Source organism: Theropithecus gelada, unplaced genomic scaffold (assembly GCF_003255815.1).
Source record: "Theropithecus gelada isolate Dixy unplaced genomic scaffold, Tgel_1.0 HiC_scaffold_38, whole genome shotgun sequence".
In the NCBI taxonomy this organism is placed as follows: domain Eukaryota; kingdom Metazoa; phylum Chordata; class Mammalia; order Primates; family Cercopithecidae; genus Theropithecus; species Theropithecus gelada.
Window position 1 is genome coordinate 8,318 of NW_020260332.1, and position 15,658 is coordinate 23,975.

Genomic DNA, 15,658 nt, shown 5'->3' on the forward strand with positions numbered 1-15,658 from the left:
TATCTTGACCAATTTGGGGAGATTAGAGATTCTCGGCCGGGCGCGGTGGCTCAAGCCTGTAATCCCAGCACTTTGGGAGGCCGAGACGGGCGGATCATGAGGTCAGGAGATCGAGACCATCCTGGCTAATACGGTGAAACCCCATCTCTACTAAAAAATACAAAAAACTAGCCGGGCGAGGTAGTGGGCGCCTGTAGTCCCAGCTACTCGGGAGGCTGAGGCAGGAGAATGGCGTAAACCTGGGAGGCGGAGCTTGCAGTGAGCTGAGATCTGGCCACTGCACTCCAGCCTGGGTGACAGAGCGAGACTCCGTCTCAAAAAAAAAAAAAAAAAAAAAAAAAAAAAAAGAGATTCTCTGGAGGGGGTGCTCTCAGACATCAGCAAATTATCCTGTTGATTTGAGCCATAAAATTAGCTCACGCCAGTACCAAGCACCATAGGAGGTTTGTCAAAGGTCAGAATCCCTCTGTGGTTACCAAAATGTGAACCTAAAAATTTGAGACACATCTCAGTTAATTTAGAAAGTTTATTGTGCCAAGGTTGACGATGCACATTTGTTACCCAGCCTCAGGAAGTCCTGACCACATGTGCCCAAGGTAGTCAGAGCACAGCTTGGTTTTTTTTTTATACATTGTAGGGAGACATGAGACATCAATCAACATATGCAAGATGAACATTGGTTTGGTCTGGAAAGGTGGAACAACTGGAAGCAAAAGCGGGACAACTGGAAGTGGGCAAGGGCTTGCAGGTCATAGGTAGGTAAGAGACAAACAGTTGCATTCTTTTGAGTTTCTGATTAGCCTCTCCGAAGGAAGCAGTCAGATATGCGTTTGTCTCAGTGAGCAGAGGGGAGACTGTGAAGAGAATGGGAGGCAGGTTGGCCCTAAGCAGTTCCCAGTTTGACATTTTGCTTTAGCTTAGTGATTTCGGGAGCCCAAGATACTTTCCTTTTGTAGACCTATCTCAAATTTTCAGGGTTTGCATTTCGGTAACGACGGAGGGACTCTTGCGGGAGAGGCCCCTGACCTTTGGCAAACCTCCTATCAGCGCTTGGTACTGACATGAGCTAACTTTATGGCTCAAACCAATAGGACAGTTTGCTGAGGTCTGGGAGCACCCCCTCCAAAAAATCCCTGATCTCCCAAAATTTGGTCAAAATCTAAAGTTTCTTTTGCTGTACAACTCCCTGTTCTTTTGGAGTTTTACTTGCTTCCAACAAAGAAGGCAAGTTCTCCTGCTGCCGTGATGATGGAGGGCAGGTAACTCCTTTATGGAGTTTGAGCTTGTTTCCAACAGGGAAGATGAGGTTTTTCTTTTTTTCCTGCTTCTAAGATGGTAGAGAGTATCTTCAGCCTGAGACCCATCCCTAGGTAAGTAGCCGAATTGGGGTTCTGTCTTGGCTGAAGTTATCAACTAGCTGGTCTTAATTTCTCCTTACCATTAGAGCACTCAGTAATCATATAAGTTGTGTGACTGTTTGTTTTACTGAATTGTTTGTTGTTGCTGTTGTCTCTGTTTTTGTTGTTTTTTCAATCTTTTTCCCATTGGGTTTGACCAACTCTATCTGACTTTATCAAATCTGAAGAAAATTCCAAATTACTGGGAACAAGGCCTCTCAAACGGTTAAGGTCCCCCCCGCCCCGCTCATCCCCAAACACACACACACAAAAGGTGGTGTGGTGGGGGAGAAAGATGCCAGTCAAAAGAAAAAAAAAGAGGAAATATTTTTTATTTTGACCACTAAAGGGACTTTATTTACATAACAAGACCACCTTTTTGCTAGCCCGACCAAATTGAAGGGGCAATGTCTGTATTTATGAAACAGCAGCAATTTGTCCCAGGTGAAATATGGTAATGAGATTTAAAAATATATTTTTAAAGGAGTTCAATGGTTAAAGTCAGCTTAATTAAAAGCTAATCTCCAAGGGGTGTGTGTGTGTGTGTGTGTGTGCGCGCGTGTGTGTATTTAAAAGGCCTTCTTCATGTTCTTCATGTTTTTGGGACCTTGTCCTGTTTTTGAGCAAAAATTTTTTTTTTCTCAGTTGACTGAGTTCTGTTTTTCTCTATCTACTTCTGCTGTCTCTCCTTTCTCTTGCACCCTCTGCTGCACGAGAGACCTAAAACAGTTTCTAAGAGCCTGGGGTTCCTTAAAGAAACTAAGAAGGCATTAGACTCCCTTTGGGTTCCCATGGAACCCCCAAATGTGTAAACAGACAAGTTCATCTCAGCCTTTTTTTTTTTTTTTTTTTTGAGATGGAGTTTCATTCTTGTTGCCCAGGCTGGAGTGCAGTGGCGCAATCTTGGTTCACTAAAACCTCTCCTCCTGGGTTCAAGCGATTCTCCCACTTCTGCCTCCTGAGTAGCTGGGATTACAGGTGCCCACCACCTCGCCTGGCTAATTTTTTGTATTTTTAGTGGAGACAAGGTTTCATCATGTTTGCCAGGCTGGTCTCGAACTCCTGACCTCAGGAGATCCACCCACCTTGGCCTCCCAAAATGCAGGCATTACAGGCATGAGCCACCACGCCCAGCCTGTCTTAGCTTTTAAACTGCTTGCTTTTGTATTGTGTTACCTGATTTATTGACTAAAATAGTTATTTGAAACAGAGGCTACTCTTGGGTTTTTACAGAAGAGTGTAGTTTAGACACTTAGACATGTCTTTGTTTTAAAAAAAAAAAAAAAAAAATTAAGTGCCCTGTAAAAGCATCACACGATCTAGCCCCATAATAATTCTCCCTTTTTGGAAATTCAGGATTCACTGTGGGCTCTGCCCAGAGCTCGGAGGTCCAGTTACAAGATGGGTAGTCCCTATCTAAATAAAATAAAATTTGTCTCCTTATATAATCCAATGGTGGATTTTTATAATTTTATGTTTGATTTGGCATCCATCTTTAATCTTCCTCTAGCACACCAGACTTTTTCTCTCCATACCATATGTTGTAAATTTTGCTATTTGATTTTCACCTGAGTTGTTTCCTTTAATATGCAAATTTAAGACTCTAGCTAACAACTGCCTAGGGTTCTGAAACAGGTTATTAAGAATCTGAAAGTCTAAGATAAAGACAGAAAAAGTCTTTGTAAATCTGTTAAGATGTACTTCTATCAGCATGCCTAATATGTCTATGTATTCATGTGTTGTGTGCACAATATTTCACTAGTAAAAATATATAAAAGAGCTCAATTAATTGGCTTAAAAAATAAAAGTACTTAGATACTAAAGAAAAAAACTAGTCAAATGCCTTTTCAAGTTCACTTGACTTAAGTCAAATCTTTAATAAGCTGGATTTTAAATTATTGGTAAATAATACTAGAAACGTCCTAAGAATTTGCTGGCATCCATTTTTGTTTGCATTGATTAATCGAGCAATTTCATACTTATCCCTGCCAAATACTACAAGGTGTCAAAATTTGGCATAAAAGTTACAAAACTATAAACGCAGCCCAAGACAGAATAGTCTCTATTTGTGTAATCTTTAATAAAGAACACTTTAGGCCAGGCGCGGTGGCTCACGCCTGTAATCCCAGCACTCTGGGAGGCCGAGACGGGCAGATCACAAGGTCAGGAGACTGAAACCATCCTGGCTAACACAGTAAAACCCCGTCTCTACTAAAAACACAGAAAAATTAGCCGGGCGTAGTGGCGGGCGCCTGCAGTCCCAGCTACTCGGGAGGGTGAGACAGGAGAATGGCGTGAACCCAGGAGGCAGCGCTTGCAGTGAGCCGAGATCGCGTCCCTGCACTCCAGCCTGGGCGACAGAGCAAGACTCCGTCTCAAAAAAAAAAAAAAGAAGACATTAATATTGGTTTAATGATCCATAGCTACAGCTTGAATTTAGTAAGATTACCATAACTTCTAATCCTCTGGTTTTAGACAGTCTAGTTCACAGGCAGTAAGGAGGTTTGTTTTGGGAAAGGACTCTTATCATTTTTGTTTCAAAGCTAAACTATAAACTAAGTTTGTTCCTCCCAAAGTTAGCTCAGCCTCCACCCAGGAATGAACAAGGACAGCCTGGAGGTTAGAAGCAATGTGGAGTCAGTTAGGGCAGATGTTTTTTACTGTCTCAGTTATAATTCTGCAAGGGCAGTTTCATAACTTTAAATGATGAATATCACAGTTTTCATAAATCAGTAAATGATTAAAATAAAAAAATTAGGTACAGGTATTAGGATAAATACTTGTAGACAAACGTCATAATTTAGAATCTAAAGTTATATTAAATTAGACAATAGATATTTCATATTTGGGTATTTTTCCAATAAAAATATATTGTAGGAAAACTTTCTTGCTAAAAAAAAAAAGGCATCCTTTTAAAAAGGTGAATTTTTTTTTTTTTTTTTTTTTTGAGACGGAGTCTCGCGCTGTGTCACCCAGGCTGGAGTGCAGTGGCGCGATCTCGGCTCACTGCAAGCTCCGCCTCCCAGGTTCACGCCATTCTCCCGCCTCAGCCTCCGGAGTAGCTGGGACTACAGGCGCCCGCCACCACGCCTGGCTAGTTTTTTGTATTTTTAGTAGAGACGGGGTTTCACCATGTTAGCCAGGATGGTCTCGATCTCCTGACCTCGTGATCCACCCGCCTCGGCCTCCCAAAGTGCTGGGATTACAGGCTTGAGCCACCGCGCCCGGCTAAAAAGGTGAATAATTTTTGTCTAATTCAAAGCTTATTTAAAGGTTATGTATGAAACAAGATAGAAAGTTATAAAAATAAAGAGTTTTTATGGTAAGAAAGCTTAAAAAGAAATAATTTCATATTAGAAAGAATCTTGTATGGTAAATTTAGTCCTAGAATAAAATGACTGGTTGTTTAAGATGGAGGGAAGTTCAGGACAAACGAGAAAATCCAAACATGAAATGAAAGGTCTATGTAACTCACAATAAGAGGATTTACATTAAAAAAATTTATATGATCAAGTTGTCATATTACTATTAAGTTTTGATTTCCTTAGAAAAAAATATTGAGGCCAGGTGTGGTGGCTCACGCCTGTAATCCCAGCACTTCAGGAGGCTGAGGCAGGTGGATCACGAGGTCAGGAGATCAAGACCATCCTGGCTAACACGGTGAAACCCCGTCTCTACTAAAAATACAAAAAATTAGCCGGGCGAGGTGGCGGCGCCTGTAGTCCCAGCTACTCGGGAGGCTGAGGCAGGAGAATGGCGTGAACTCGGGAGGCGGAGCTTGCAGTGAGCCGAGATCGCGCCACTCACTCCAGCCTGGGCAACAGAGTCAGATTCCTTCTCAAAAAAAAAAAAAAAAGAAAGAAAGAAAAGAAAAAAAAATTGAGATTAAACGTTTTGTGGGTGTGGGTTTTTTTTGTTTTTTTGGGGTTTTTTTGTTTGTTTTTGGAGATGTAGTTTCACTCTTGTTGCCCAGGTCTCACCCACAGAGTCTCAGCTGGGGTCAGGCACACCCGCCCTGGCCGACCTCAGGGGGCCCCAGGGTAGCCAGAGGGGCCTCAGCTTGGCCCCAGCTAATCAAGTGAGCCTGATTCCCTAGCCCCTGGGCCTCTTCACAATATGGCCACAACCTCCACAGGAGGGGGCACCTAGGACGGTCCAGGCCAGGCAGCCGGCCCCACACCTCTCAGCCCTGTGACGGGGTGTCCTTGGCCAGTGTCCCAACAGCTGATTTTAAGTCACCCCTTAAAGGAAGGTGATTGAATTCATGGTGGCACAGGCCCCAGGGAGGCAGGGACCTGCGAGCACAGGAACGGCTTCGAACTGCCCTGGAATCACCCCAAACAGGATGGTGAGCAGGAGAAGGAAAATGCAAGGCATTCCTAGCTACACCTACCTCCCCTTCAAACCTAACTGGGAAGAAATCCACCTCCCCTCTGTTTATAGAAGGCAGACAGCACAGCAGAGCCCAGCTTCTCCTCACCACCCAGAGCCCCGGGAGCATCCTAATGCGCACACATGACCAGCGGTCCAGCAAGCGCCCCGCACTCCCACCACCACAGCCCAGCCACGGGCCTGAGCCGCAGACTGAGACTGGGAGGTCCCAAGCCCAGCAGGTCTCGCCCTCCCTGGCCATCACCTGGACACTCGAGCATCTCCATGCCACAGCGTTGGGGGACAGCTTCCTCACTGGGCCCCACATCCCAGAACCCCCAAATACCCAGGAGCAGCCCCAGGCCTGGGCAGGAGGGGCCCCCTACTTCCGAAATGAAGCCAAGGCAGGTGAATTCAGGGAAGCCTGACTAGGAACAGCCTCTAAATCCAAGTCACTTCCTTTGAAAGACAAACACAAAACCCACTCCTGTCAGTCTCTCAGAATAGCCACAGATGACGCGCTTTGTCCACCTGGGGGGGCCCAGTTGCCCCCCTTACCTCTGCAAGCCGCCCAGCGTGGACACCATCTTGGCCTCCAGCCTCCAGCGAGGGGACAGTCGAGGCTTGAGCTCCCCCGAGGTCCCACCGCCTCGACCCCTGCCGGCTCTGGGTTCCCCGGGGCACAGGCACAGTCAGGGTGCGGCTGTGGGGCAGGTGAGCTGGAATCCCCAGAAGCTCACCTGCCTCCTGGGACGGGAGCCACACCCTCTCCCCGCACCTCCATCGGAGGGCTTGGTCTTAACTGTTCTGTTCTCGGGAAGAACTGGCTGAGGGAGTCTGGGGAACCTTGACGGGCCGCTGTGTTCACCAGGCCCTGGGAGGACCTGCCTGGGACCTACCCCTGCTCCTCTGCCCCACCCTCAGTGTCCATCCCCCAGTGGGGCTTGGAGGGAGCTGTCCCCACAAGGGACGGGCTTGGTGGGCTCCAACAGCACAGCGAGGGCTTCTGGACTCAGAACTCAGGACCTGACGCAGACGAGAGGGCAGCGGGCCCTGCGGCCATTGTGAGGATGAGCCAGGAAAGCCCAGCCCGAGTCCCCAGCTTCCTGCCCCTCCTCCTCCTCTTCTTCCTCCCCCTCCTCCCCATCCTCCTCCTCCTCTTCTTCCTCCCCCTCCTCCTCCTGAGCCTGCTTCACACCAATGAAAATCTGACTTTTTAAAATCTTGGGCTGGACAATAAGTTCTGAAACAGGACAACAGGAGTGCAAAATAAATAGAAATATTTGTTTAGATTTTACGGCATGAAAATTAATTTCTCTCTTCAGGAAATAGATATTAATTCAGAGACAAGCAGCCAGGGAAATGCTGCAACATTGTGACCAGGTGCTACAGCCAATCCACAGGAAAGCCAGATGCTCCTCAGAGCTACGGGCCATGAGTCACCACCACCCTCGCCCCATCCCACCAGCCCTGGTGGCCGCCATGCCCTCCGACGCCAAGTTCTCCACCTTCCCATAACACCTCCCTGTTGGTGCCAACTGAGCCTGGATTCTGGGATTGGCCCCAGCCCAAGGCAGACTCCCTGCCCCAGCCAGTGCCTGGTTCGGGTGGGTGCAGACCACATAGCCACGGAGGCAGGAATGAGGGTGGGTTGACGGGCTCGGAGGAGGGACCGAGCAGACATGGACTCCCTGGTATCAGAGACCCTGGGCTGGGCAAGCTGCTGGTGAGAGGCCCAGAGACCCCCGGCCTCCCTTCCCCATTTACCTCCACCTGCAACCCAGGGGCCTGGCGCCTCCACCCTGCCTGGGCATCACCCTCCCAGCTGCTCTGTAGACCTCCAGAGCCCGAGTCTGCGGGAGGGGCCCACAGAGCAGCTCCCGGTGCTAACGGCAGGTGGGAGGGACGCCGGGGCCTTGCTGGCATGGCTGGGCAGCTCTCCACCCGGCACACCCTGCGCCCTCTGCATTCCACCGTCAAGAGACATCCACGTGGGCGCTCACTCCACCATTAAGGAGACCTCCCCGCGGCTTCTTCCACCCACCCTGCCCAGGGCACCACAGGCTCAGCCTGGGAACAAAGAAGATGGCGCCTCATGGGTCTTTACCCCGGAATCACCTTGGCCGAGCCACACGTTACAGACGGCGGGGCCGGTGGACAGCAACTTGCCAGGGACACATGCCTGAGGGTCACGGCCTGAGAGTCACAGCCAGGCACCCCCCTACACACGCCTGAGGGTCATGGCCAGGTGCCTCCCTCCCAGGTAGAAGTCCCAGCTCTCCAGATCCCAAGCGACTTATGGGGCCTGAGCAAGAAGTGTGGGCCTGGGCAGGGGGTCCTCAGCCACCAGCCACCTTCACGCTCTGCGGGGGCAGACAAGGACAGTGCAGTGTGGCGTGGAGCGGTGGCCCCAGCCCCAGGCTGGGAAAGGCACAGAGGCCCGGCAGCCAGAGGGAGGAGGCTGCCTGTTGCCAGTGGGGGGGGGCTGCTGGGAGCCCCAGGGAGTCAGGGTGTCTGCCCGGCCCCAGCTCCCCGCTAAGAATCAGCCGCTCTGGCAGGCTGCCTGGACCACGGTGACTCAGGAACACCAATCAAATGCACATGTCGTTTGTCAGAGCAGATGCCCACACCCCCATGGCAGAGCCCTAACCCCTGGGGTGGGGGGGAAGGCTGGCCGGAGGCCCCTCAGCTGCTTCGTGTAAGGGACAGCTCCACATGCCCAGGAACCCGCCTGCATCAGCATCGCGAGGCCCACATGCTCCAGCGTGTGACCTGGTGCCATCAGGAGGGCTACGCCCACCAGACCCAAGGCCAGCGGGGCACAGTCAGGGCACCACCAGGGAGCCGCCAGGGAGCAGCCGGGAGCAGCCAGCAGGGCGCAAGCATGTTACCCTCTTCAGCCGACACTGCAGGCGGGTGGGTGGGCAAGCCCAGGGCCACCTCAAGGTAGGGGCAGGGGTGGCCTCAGAACAGAACAGACAAAAGGATGGAGTCGGCTTCTGGGTCTCAGATCCCAGGTCCGGGGCAGCAGGAAGGAAGTCTCCTGCTCCAGGGCAGGCAATGGTCAACTGTGGGCTGGGGGCTGGCAGGAGGGGGGCCCCTACAGAACTCCTCCTGGCCAGTCCTTCACCAGTCCAGGGCCACCCACCTTTCCCTTGTCCACAGAGGGCCAAGGTCGCAGCCCCCAGCCCTGTGCTTTGAAGTGGGCCCTGCTCCACAGTCTCTGCTTTCCGGAGTCAAGGCACAAACCCTCACCACCAGGAAGAACGGGTTTCACCCCTTCCACCGGTGACGCTGAACATCCCCGGCCACTGTGCACCCCGTTCCCTCCGTCCCCAGGGCCGTGAACCCGGAAGGTGGCTCCAGGTGCCACATGCTTTGCCAGAAACAAAGGGAGCATCACCTCACTTCCTGGCCTCTGTTTGCACAACCACCGGCACAGGGCCCGTGTGGAGGGGGTGAGGCAGGAGCCGGGAGGCCGTCTGAGGACCTACCCACAGCCCAACAGGACTCCAGCCCTGTCAGGCCGTGCCAGGGCACACCCAGGAGGTGCCTCCATGCCCGTCCGCCAGGCCAGGCACTTCTAGAAATTTCACAGCAACTCTTGATCTCCTAGAAGGGCAGGCGGGGAGACAGGGCCCATGCTCCCTCAAGAGGTTCCCCCTCCGGGGGTGGGTACAGGAGGGCAGAGCCCTTGAATGTGGGGCTGCCAGGACCGTGACTCCCACCCACCCTCGTGGCCTCCTGGGTCCTGCCCTGGTCTGTCCTCCCCACACCCCTGAGGTCCAAGGGGCAGTGTCGGGAGCATTGCCAAGGGCTTGCACCTGCCCTGGGTCTGACCGCTACCAAAGTGAGGAGGGGCCTGTCCTGGGGCCTCAGCCTGGGGGCAGACGGCTGCCCCAGCTCCTTGCATGTAGGTCCAAGGAAAAGTGAGCGGGAGGGCTCAGGTCTGCGATGTTCCACCAGGAGGAACCCGGCCCAGGGCCCAGGTGTCAGGAGGGCTTTCCTAAGACAGCCCCGGGCCTCCCGGCCCCTCTGCCTGCCCCCAACCCTCAACTCAGGCTCCTGGTCCACCTCAAGGCCCCCCAGCCCTCCCCGCCCTGGGCAGTGCCACATTCTAGCAGCTATTTGCTCTAGGCCTCCCTGACCAGCTCCTTTTTATTTTTCCTGAGAGATGGTGTCGCTCTGTCACCCAGGCTGGAGTGCAGTGGTACAATCACCTGGGGTTCCCCGTAGCCTCGACCTCCTGAGCTCAGGCTTGTCCCGCCTCCCCTGTAAGAGCCTTCTGTAGCTGGAACTCTAGGTGCGTGCCACCACACCTGGCTATTTTTAATTTTTTGTGGAGACAGTCTCACCATGTGTGCCCAAGCTGTTCTCAAACTCCTGGGCTCAAGCAATCCTCCCACCTCGGCCTCTCAAAGTGCTGGGATTCCAGGCGTAAGCCACTGCTCCCGGCCCTGGACCAGCTCCTTGAGGCATTATTTTTCATTCCTCTGCGTTGCTTGGGTGGGTGTAGGGGTGGACACACCTACCACACGGGCAGCCTCAGGGTCCCAGACAGGGCCTTGGCAGGTCACAGGCGCTCAGAGGCAGCAGAACAGGGCCTAAACCCTGATGACTCAGGAAAGCAGCCAGCATGAAGCCGCATAGCGAGGGGGCCAACGCGCTGGGCCAGGTGGGCAGAGCCCCGGTCACTGGTCAGTGACGTGCCTGCCATCTGGGTCCAGGCACGCTGCCCTGCACGCCTGTCACCTCTGCTTCCATGTGGGTGAGAGCACCTAGGTGCTGAGGCAAGAGACTGAAGGCACAAACTGTTTCAGTATAATAAAGAAAATAGCTAGAATAAGAATAGTCATAATACAAATTAGATATAGAGATGATCATGGACAATTATCAATCATTATTATAAACATTATTAATCATTAGCTTTTAATATTACTCTTCGTTGCATTTCATGCTCCTCCCGTACTCCTGCTTCCTCTTTGAACTTCGTAGTAGATAGCGGTAAAAGAAATAGTGAAAGTCTTAAAGTCTTTAATCTTTCTTATAAGTGCAGAGAAGAAAACGCTGACGTATGCTGCCTTCTCTCTCTGCTTCAGCTACCGAAAAGGGAAGGGCCCCCATCCTGTAATCACATGACTGACTTCACCTTGTCAATCACTTAGAAGATTCACCCTCCTTACCCTGCCCCCTTGTCTTGGATGCAGTAAATATCAGTGAGCCCAGCCGTTCGGGGCCACTACCGGTCTCTGCGTCTTGATGGTCGTGGTCCCCAGGGCCCAGCTGCTTTCTCTTTCTCTCTTTATCTTGTGTCTTTATTTATCACAATCTCTCATCTCCACACACAGGGAAAACACCTGCTAAGCCCTGTAGGGCTGGACCCTACACCTCCACACAGCCAGGGTCCTGATGGACGTCTTCAGGGACCTGTGGGGTCACAGGAGCCCCAAATCCCAAACCCTTCCTCTGGGGCCTGAGTCCACAACCGTCAGACACCCCTGGATCCCAACCACTTGCCCTTCTGCTTATAGGAAACTGGCTCCCCCAGGGGCCAGCCGTCCTGCGGGAGTGAAGGGACGGGCAGTGTCCTCCCCCACACTGCACTCTCCCTGGGGCTGAGACCACCAGGCCCGCAGCTTCTCCCCTCTCCCCTGCTGTACACAGGCAGCTCTGGCCCTGCCTGGGGCCCCTCCCGCCACTCCCCTGGCCCCCTGCTCAGCCGCAGCCCAGGGGCCCTGGTTGTGTAACATCTTCTCACGTTGCAGCAGCTTAGAGGTCTTAATGTGACCATCGCCAGCTTCTAATCCAAACGCAAAGGCCACCCCTCAGCACTTCCCCCGTCCCAACAACCCTGGCTGGAGCCGCTGCAGAATTCCATCAGAACCTGCCTGGCCGGAGCCGCTGCAGAAGGAACGGGGTCAGAACCCGCCTTCCTCCCCACACACTTGGGCTCTGCACTGCTCCTTCCGTGTGGACGCAGGTCTTGTCAGAGCCTCTGGCTGGGAGGTTGGGCGGTGCAGAACTCTGCACACACCTGACCACAGACACGCATCACCGTCACGTGGCCGCGGGGGGAGCTGTCTCGGGGCACCAAGGCCGGCGGCCTCATGCAGATTCACCGAGCTCTCCCGCATCAGTCACTCGGAGTCTGTTAACCTGCGGGTTGCGAGGCACACAGTCCGCCTGGATGTGACCGGGTCTTACCAGATTTTCCTGTCAGGTAGAGAAACACAACAGGTTTCCGGCATGCGAACACTCCTGGCCTCCCGGCCACCACGCAGTGTGGGTTTTCCTCACGGCAGACAGGCTGTTCCTCGGGCCAGCCAGGTGTCTTTGGCACCTGCTTTGCCTGGCTGTGCTGTATTTCACGTCATCTAAAGGCACAAAAGGAAAGCCTGAGAGGGTTCTAAGAAGCCCCTCCCCATTGCTGGATAAACTGGAGGTGAACATGGCAGGGCAAGGCAGCAGTGGAGATGGTGGGACCCAGCCACGGAGCTCCAGGAACAAGTGCCCATGGCTGGCGGCGGGGCTGGCACTGGCAGGACGTGCCTGGCACTGGTCTGTTCCAGCCCAATGGTCACCGGAGCCTCCTGGAGCCAGATCCCCGGGAAAGAGCAGCCACAGCCTCTTCCTCCCGCAACAGTCCTGGGACTGTCTGCTTCCCCAGTCCCCAGAGGCCCAGTGGCAGGCAGTGTGGACACAGAGGTCCTGCTCTCCCAGGGTCCAGAGGGCACTAGAGGGAGGAATTCCTCCTCTGCCCTCTGCAGGCACTGCCAGCCGGTGTCCCTTAGCAGGCGAGGCCAGGCCTCTGTACCATAGCCCGTGCTGAGCCCAGATCCTCACAGGAAGCCTGGGGCTCTGGGCTTTTCCCTGTCACCCGGCTGGCCTCTCCAACAACAGGAGTGAGCATTTAGACCATGGCCAGGGCAGAAGGGGCCCTTAGGAGGGCGATGGACCCCAGGTCTGAGAATCACAGGTCCCTACCTGGGGGTGGGATGTGGGGTTGTGTGGCCAGCATGGGCAGAAACTTGAAAGCCCCCAAGCCACCCCTGGGCCAGGAGCAGCCACCCAGGACAGGACGGCAGGTGCACAGCCAGGGTCAGAAGGTCAGCAAGTCACCCTGGCCTGCAGCCTACCCAGCAGGGACCATGTGCCCGGTAGCAGAGCTGGAGGAACAAGCGGAAAAACGGCCAGCCCTCAACCAGAGGTCAGAGGGAAGAGCAGGAGCTACTGGCTGACCTCGGGGCACACGGGCACATGCTGTGGGGCTTTGTGTCAGGCACCTATGCAGCCTAAGTTCTGCTCTGTGCAACAGATACTGTAGGGCTGCCCATGGGTAACCCAGCCTGGGATGGCAGAAGAGTGGCCATAGCTCAGGGACAGAGCCGGGCCTTGGCCAGAGAGGCAGGACAGCCCCAGGTGCCCCCAGGCACAGCAGGGAGTAGCTCAGGCATTGGAACCCACTGGTTCTGCTGGGCCAGCGTGAGGGGCATGAAAGTGCCCCTCATTTGTGCCTTAAAAGCATGCTGGATCGGCTGGACACAGAGGCTTAGGCCTGTAATTCCAACACTTTGGGAGGCTGAGGTGGGAGGCTGCTGGAGGCCAGGAGTTCAAGACCAGCCTGGGCAACACAGGGAGACCTCATCTCTACAAAAAAAATTTAAAAATTATCTGGGCATGGCCAGGCGTGGTGGTTCACGCCTAGAATCCCAGCACTTTGGGAGGCCAAGGCAGGCGGATCATGAGGTCAGGAGATCGAGACCATCTGGCTAACATGGTGAAACCCCATCTTTACTAAAAATACAAAAAATTTGCCGGGCGTGGTGGCAGGTGCCTGTAGTCCCAGCTACTTGTGAGGCTGAGGCAGAAGAATGGCGTGAACCCGGGAGGTGGAGCTTGCAGTGAGCCGAGATCACACTCTAGCCTGGGTGACAGAGTGAGACTCTGTCTCAAAAAAAAAAAAATTATCTGGGCATGACGGCTCACACCTGTACTCCCAGCTACTCACAAGGCTGAGGTGGGAGGATCACTTGAGCCCAGGAGGTTGAGGCTGCACTGAGCTGACTACCCCTGCACTCCAGCCTGGGTGACAGTGAGATCCTGTCTCAAAAAAAAAAAAAAATAATGCTGGACAAAGGCCCCCACCCCACCCCCGAGAACCTCCACCAGGAGGATGTGGCTGGTCCACAGAGGCCCCAGCTGGGCAGGCGGGCTCTGCAGGGCGGTGAGTCAGAGGTACTTTTCCCCCTCTGAGCAGGATCTGAGATCCTAGACGCCCACAGAGACAGGAGGGGCCCACGGATCCACCTTGGTCAGGTACAGCCACCGAGGGCCTCCAGGACCACCAAGGGTTACAAGGTGCCCGTTCCATGCCCTGGCCTGCCCTGTGAAGCCGGTGGGAGCTCAGCTGCCACCAGGACAGTGCATGGGGACAGGGGGTACAGTGACAGTCACAGTAGCGTCAGGCCCGGCCACACCATGGCCCAGGGGTCCGGGGGTGGCAAACGGGATGCACAGGCCCTTCATGACGGGCTTCGCAAGATGATTTCCAGTAACAGAAGCAAAGAGAAGGTTGTAACCAATTCAGATTTTTACTGGACGTTCATGACAGAGAGAGATACGCGTCCAGCTGCATCGCCCAGCCCATCCGCTACCCGGGGCGGCTGACGAGCAGATACGCACTCTGCAGTGGCTCCTGTCCACGCCGGGGCCCTCGCCCACAGCACCACGTTCTTCACAGAAGCAGAACCTGAGACTCAGAGCGCAGCTCGCCCTGATAACTGTCTTCCCAGCTGGCAGCCTCTGGAAGACGGGGGAAATGACACGTTCCTGTCACTCAGGCCCAGACACAAGCCACAGTCACCCCTCCCGAGGGCGTCCACGGCCTGAGGGACCTGGCTCCATTCAGCAGAGCCATAGCGCTCCGGTCATCTCGGCAACCCACAATCACGGCCCACGTGGTCCTGCCCACAGCCCCCCGCTGCCCACACACTGCCCGGGGAACCAGCAGCAAATAGGCGGAAGAACCACCCAGTGCCAGCTCCCCAGGCTGCAGCAGGCAAGGTGGAGCCAGGGACCACCACCAGGCAAGTGAGACCCAGCCCCGCTTCCACCCTGGCCCGTCCAGGATGGCCGCAGAGGCCCCACCTCGCCCTGCAAAGGAGGGAGCCTGCCGCGTTCCCCGCTCTGCCAGATGCTCCTGCCCAAGGGCCTGCGTCCAGCAGTTCCCCAGTGCGGGCTCCCAGTCCCTCCGACTAGGTGCCTGGTCCCCCGCCCACTGCCGGCTCATCACTCAGAGCCACTGCCAACGCTCCCGCCCAAGAGCCATCCGCTGACCCCCAGCGGGCCTTGGCAGCAGTGGGAGCGGCCGTTAGGCCTGGCTGGGCAGCGTCTTGTAGGGGTTGAGGATGCCTTTGGGGTCCAGCAGGGCCTTGAGCTGCTGCATAAGCTGCAGGGCCTCGGGTGGCTTGCTGTAGCCCAGCACATCTCTCTTCCTGAAGCCCACGCCGTGCTCTGCGCTGACGCTGCCCTGCTGCCTGGCCGTCCACTCGTACACGTGGGGCTCCAGGGCGCCCAGGAGCGACGGGCTGAAGGCCTCTGCCGTCACGTTGAGGTGCAGGTTACCATCTCCTGGAGGGACAAAGGTACACAGATCAGGCTGGGCGGGGCAGCCCCCAAAACTCCACTCCTCCCCCAACAGCCCCTCCCAAGATCCCCTCCCTAGCAACCCTCAGACCCCCGGCTGAGCCTCACCCTCATGTCACCCGCCCCGGACGTGCTGACCCCTCCTCTGGGGCTGCTGCTACCTTGGCTTCTCCCTGCTTCTTTCCCCAAGTTCTCCCCCCTCTTCCTACTCCCTCTGCCCAGGGCTCCCATCTCCCCAAGTTCTC

General features: G+C 54.5%; 1 pseudogene across 1 annotated transcript; it reads right to left on the minus strand.

Moving 5' to 3' along the window:
• Nucleotides 1-14,335: 14,335 nt before the first annotated feature.
• Nucleotides 14,336-15,488, minus strand: LOC112617739 (annotated as a pseudogene). The gene has a single exon (XR_003117954.1). The product of XR_003117954.1 is annotated as a D-2-hydroxyglutarate dehydrogenase, mitochondrial pseudogene (transcript).
• Between the last annotated feature and the right edge of the window lie 170 nt (nt 15,489-15,658).